This window comes from Chrysochloris asiatica, unplaced genomic scaffold, assembly GCF_000296735.1.
Source record: "Chrysochloris asiatica unplaced genomic scaffold, ChrAsi1.0 scaffold00043, whole genome shotgun sequence".
NCBI classification, from domain to species: domain Eukaryota; kingdom Metazoa; phylum Chordata; class Mammalia; order Afrosoricida; family Chrysochloridae; genus Chrysochloris; species Chrysochloris asiatica.
Genome location: NW_006408561.1, coordinates 12,474,988 through 12,481,403, shown reverse-complemented (window position 1 = coordinate 12,481,403; position 6,416 = coordinate 12,474,988).

Below are 6,416 nucleotides of genomic sequence, written 5' to 3'. Positions count from 1 at the left end.
TCTCAGTAAAATTCATTAAACATTCGCAAATTTTGACAAAGATACCATTTGCTTGCATTTGTGAAAAAGAATATATAGTAACAGAAAAAAAAAAATCAAAGAAAAGTAACAAGTAAATATAAATGCCGAATTTTAAACAATAAAATGAGAAATGCAATTTATGGAAAATGTATTAAGTGTAGTCGATTTTAGGGAGCATTGTAGCTTTAGAGGATTCACACTGGACTTCAAACTTCAAGGTTGGCAATTTGAGCCCACCAACTGCTAAAGTTGTGATAAAGATAGGCTTTCTTCTCCTACAAAATATTTATAGCCTTAGAAACTCTATCAAGGGTTGCTATGTTTTAGAACCGAATGGTGGCACATGATGACAGCAACAATAGTCAACTTTAGCAGGTCAAATATTAGCAATTGCATGTAATTTCATGAAATGCTACTGATATAATACTCAAGCTTATACTTGTAGTAAATCTTCATCCATTACTCATTATTCTGTAATAGATTTCTCACTTTTTCCTTGGGGATGGACCATTATATCAGTGGAAACAGAATTGTAGGATTGGCAATGAAGAAATAAATGAACATGAGACCCTAACTAGAACCAGACATTAGGAAAAATTTTGTCTGGAATATATATCTTGTTTGAAGTGTCAAAAAGACTGAAAAATGAAAAACATGATTCAATCCATTTCTGAGGTTTAAAAAAGTTATTCATATATTACAATTATTTGGACAGTAAAGTATTTCAATGTTCTTGTCATTTGGAGACTTTATCCTTCAGCTTCCTCTTAGAATCTATGAGCTATACCATAACCATACAGTATTTTCTCTAAGTTATACAGGGCCCATTCTGCTACTTTTAATCAAGTATCTTGCCTTACGTTAAAAGTATTCCAAGAGAATATTTGTCAGAAATATTCTTTTAGAGAAATGTGAAGTTTTTGAAAATGGTTCTCAATGATAGGACAATACACATGGAGAGGATTTTTCATTTTCTCAGCAGTACAGCACATAATTTGTAATAAAAAGTCTTATTCCCATTTAAAGAAATTTTGGTTGGCAAGAATACTACTAATAAACTATGCTCCCCATCACCCTCAACTATAACTATATTCTTCTAGAAGTTGCCAACATTTCCTGGGATAGAGCTCGAGGAATGCATTGTTTAGAAATACTATTTTTTAAAATAACATAGTGGATGTTTTCTAGGCTAAAGACATTAGTAGACAACTGCAGTTGAAAACATTTCACTATCTCATTAGGGGTTTCAGAAACAAGGTGGCACATAACCACCAATATTGAGGAATATATGGATTGTTAAAGGAAATATGTCCAGCATGACTAACTTTTTTTTAGAATTGTCTGAACCCACAGAGACCTATGGCTATGGTTTATTTAGAATGAGGTTTGTGCAATTAAAGCAATGTAATGAACATTTCTCTTCTTTCTTGATTTTAGTAAAAGTCAAACAAAATTAAAAGTCCATATCAAAACAAATTTAACACTAATTTAAAGCACTGTAATTTGTGTGGTCATTCTAGGGCATCATTGCTCTAATAAACAAAATCTGGCTAAATATTGGATCAGGACCTGGGTACATCCCATTGGAATAAACCCTTACCAATTGCCTTCCTCAGAAGAAATAAACATTGGAGTAAACAGTAGATTAAAAAACACCCAACATTTACTGAATGTTGGCTATAGGTATGCATTAATACTTTATAATGAAGATTGAAGACTAGTGGTAGAGAAGTTACATTATAGCTTGCAATTTTATACAAGACTTTCTTACACAAAGTCTAGTTGAACTCTAAACATATCAGATGAATGAAAAGAAATTTTAAGAGCAATACACTCTGCAACCTATAGTAATCTAACTTTGACTCCCTAAGCCTGATTCAAGTATCATTTTTCAAATATGATGGACCAAGTACAAAACATGAAAGCTATGCTCGTTAGCAAATGAACATATTCAAAGAACAGTGTCACCATGAAAGATTAAAGACAAAATATGTATAGCATACTGAGTTATCACAAAATAGAACCAAGGTTGAATTTTATATGCAAAAATACTACTATGGATCATTAACTGTGGAATGGAGGAGAAGGAAAGATTAAGAAAGAGAGAAGTTGAATCATAGTAAAATTTCACAAAAAATGGCTGAATTTTTATATTAACTTCATGTCTGGCAATTGGATATAGATTGTCCCTTGGATGAAACGGGCCTTTACACTTGAGACAAAGCGTCCAAGTAATTGACAGCTGGAAATACAGTAGTTGAAGCAAGATTTATTTCTTTAAAGATAGAGGTTATCCATCTTTGTGTCCAGTAGAATACACCATGTTGTTCTTAGGTGCCATTGCGTCAGACTAATTCATAGTGACCTTATGCACAACAGAACAAAGCACTGCTGGGTCCTGCACTAGCCACAATTGTTGCTACATTTGGGCCCATCTCTGCTGCCACTTTGCAAATCCATCTCATTGAGTTTCTTCCTCTTTTTCTCTGACTCTCCATTTTACCAAACATGATACCCGTTTCCAGAGACTGGTCTCTCCTGACATTATGTCCGATTATGAAGGAAGAAGTCTGGTCATCCTGCCTTCCAGGGTGCATTCTGGCAGCACTTCCTCCAACACAGATTGGTTTGTTCTTTTGGCAGTCCATGGTACTTTTAATATTCTCCTCCAACACGACAGCTCAAATGCATCAATTTTTCCGTGGTCTTCCTTATTCACTGTCTAACTTTTGCATGTATATAAGGTTATTGAAAATACCATAGCTTGGGTCAGGCACTCCTTAGTCCTCAAACTGACATATTTTCTCTTCAACGCTTTAAAGAGATATTGTGCAGCAGATATGCCTAATACAATATATGGTTTGATTTCTTCATTGCTGATTGCATGAGAGTTGATGGTTGATATGAGCAACATGAAGTCTTTGAAAAATTTAACCTTTTCTTCATTTATTTGGATGTTGCTTGCTGGTCAAGTAGTGATGATTTTTGTTTTCTTTACATTGAGATGCAGCCCATATTTTAAGCCATCTGTGCTTTCAACAAGTAAAGTTATGTCATTTGCATATCACAGGTTATTAATGAGTCTTCCTCCAATCCTGATGCCACATTTTTCTTCATATAATCCAGTTTCTCAGGTTATTTGCTCAGCATACAGGTTGAATAAGTATGGTAAGATAATACAACTCTAGCATACAGCAGAACTAGATGGTATCTGGCTATAACTTCTAACTGTTTTGATTTTGTTGTCAGGTTTTCAATGTTCTTATTGTTTTGATGTTTTTCTGGTTCAAATTTAAATATTGTTATAACATACTTATATATATATATAACTGTGGCTATTTATATGTTGATGAATAAAAATAAATCTCTTGAATATCAAATAATATGATCACATCAAGTAAGCATATAATTCTATGGTGTTGGTGGTTGTATGTCATCAAGTCTGTTAAGACACATAGTGACCCAGTATAGTTTCCAAGCCTGTAAATCTTAATGGGATCTTAAAACCTCATCTTTCTCCCATGGAGTGGCTGCTAGATTCTAAATTCTGACTTTATGGTTAGCAGTCCAACTCAAACCACTATGCTACCAGGGCTCCTGCATAATTCTATAAGCTTCATACTGATGTATGGCCATTCATCACACATCCACCAGCCCCACTTTGGTAACTCTATACAGGGTTGCTATGAGTCATAACAACTCAACAACACACAACCACCACTACCACCATCACTACCACCATGAGACATATCAGATAATTAATATGGACCTCTAGTTTTGCACTGTGAGAAACTACTTTTCGTTAACTAAGTAGAATATTTTTGGCATTCTTAAGTGTAAAGACAAAAAAAAAAAAAAAAGAGAGAGAGAGAGAAACTGAGGTTAAAGCTAAAAATAAGCCATCATAGTGAAGGAAAAAAGAAAAAATGGAACTAGAAAGCAATCTAAAGTATTATGAATGTTTTGAGTGTCATGTAGTCCTCATTAGGGTTGATATTATTATTATAATTCCTGGCATACCTATCCTGTTCCCTCTTCTTTTGGTAGTATCTATTTCTATTTACTGATGAATATCACTTACTCTAAGGAGCTCTAGTAGGGTAGTGGTTACGAGCTGGGCTGCTAACCTTAAGGTCATCAGTTCAAAACTACCTGCAAGAGAAAGATGAGGTTTTCTAGTTCCCAAAAGATTTACAGCCTCAGAAACCCTACACAGGGTCACTATGAGTCAGAACCGACTCCACGGCATACTACCACCACCGCCACCATCATCACTTACTCTATTTCAACCTTGAAGTTCAAATGGCTATATCTGTCCTTCCCTGCTATTTTACTTGTCCAAGAGGAGCACTTAACTCAAGACAGGCTAACTGTAATGTTCCAAACTCTGAGAATAGTTTATTGGCATAGGGAAAGGCAAATATCCAAGCAGGGCCAACTAATGTATTTAGCAGAGAGGTTTCATGGACGTTCCAAGAGGAATAAAAATCGGTGCCTGTCTGATGCTAAAGCTAAAAGAAATGCATACAATTTCAGCAGCTGTTTCTTGCCAATATAATTGTTACTCCTGAATTTGCATGTGCTTTCAATAACCTCTCTACTTTGTATGAGCTGGTGGCAGGTGTTTTGTTTTCTTTTTTAACATTAGCAATCAAAAGAATTCCAAGTTATATATTAATAAATGATGGTGTGTATTTGGACTCCTGGTGTGGCACTGTAGGATAACCACTGAACTGAGAACCACAGGTTAACAGTTCAAACCCACCATTCGCTCCTCAGAAACCCTATATCGGGTCTCTATGAGTCGGAATTGACTTGACGGCACTTAACATTTATTAAGAAGGTCAATACACTGAAGATGATTAAAAGATCAGTAAAAGAGCACAAACAATACAGTTCTAATCTAGGAAGCATTTTGCTATTGTTCTTAACTGACGAGTCAGTTCCTACTCATAGCAACCTTGAATAGGGTTTCCAAGGCTGGGAGCAGAAAGATTCATCTATGTCCAATGGTGCTGCCCCTGAGATTGAATGAAGGACTTTGTGGTTCGCAGTCAGTGCTTATCCTACAGAGCCACAATGCTGTCAAGAAGCATATAGACTATCAGATAATATTTACCCCCATTACAAATTCCCAGTATTCTACTCTAATGGAGTCCTGGTATGGCGCTGTGTAATAAAGCACTGGACCTCAAGGTTTGAACTACAAGGTCAGCAGCTCAATATCAGAAGTGTCTCCTCTGAAACCCTATACAGGGTTTCTGTGAGTCAGCTCCAACTCCACAGCATTCAACAACAACTATAAAATTGGATATTCATTCCTAAGAGTATTTAGGTTCAAGTCTCTCATAACAGAATTTGATTAGGTTTGTAATTTTGAGCAAGTTTAAGTATTTAAATCCTCTAACCCTTGGTTTCAACATCTATAAAATGGGGGTAGGAGTAGTAGTATGCACCATAGACTTTTCATTGTTGTGTTGTTGTTAAGTGCCGTTGAGTTAGTTCTGATCCATAGCTACCCTATATAGGGTTTCCGTGGAACAGCTGGTGGGCTTGAACCACTGATCTTGTGGTTCAAGCAACTTTGCAATCCAGCACATTAAGCCACAGTGCCATACCAGGACTCCTAGAATTGTCATAGTAATTAAAAAGTTAATATAATTAAAGATCTTTAAAAAATGTGAGGTAAATAGAAAGTATTAATAAGTATCAGCAATTATTACTGGTAGAGAAAATCATAATTCAAAATTTACTTAAAACATTGCAGATTAAATATGAAAGCTACACTTTTAGAATCTATAATAGTAGAAAATTTGAGATCAATATCTATATCACTGAAATCATTAGCCTAGAAGGCCTGGGATATGAAATTTACTAAAGATTTATTCAGTGTGATCTAAATGTGAAAGTGAGTAAAACCTACATCACATTAGAATTTATTTTTTACTGTGCTTACCATATATCTATGAGAACTCTTGCTATCACTGCTTATTTTTCACTCTTGTTGTTGCTGTTAAATGCCAGTCGAGTCCACTGTATAGGGTTTCTGGAGCGCAACCAGTGGGTTTGAACCGTGGTCCTTGAGGTTAGCCGTCCATTGTTTATCCTACAATATTACACCAGGACTCATTTTTCCCTCTTAACCCTTACTGAATTTGACACTTGCTTTAATTTTTTCGCTTTTCTTATATCCTTATTAACCCCTACTTCTTATATTGTCCTCAAAGCCCTCCCCTTAACTGGCTCTCCATTTCTTTCCACAGGATTTATTATAATTAACAATCTGTAACAGCTCTTCAGCAAAGCACATTTGAAGCTCATACACCAAAAATGCACTGAGATGCATGTTTGGTATGTTTTAATACTTTCTTCTGTTATTCTGGTTTTCAATTTTT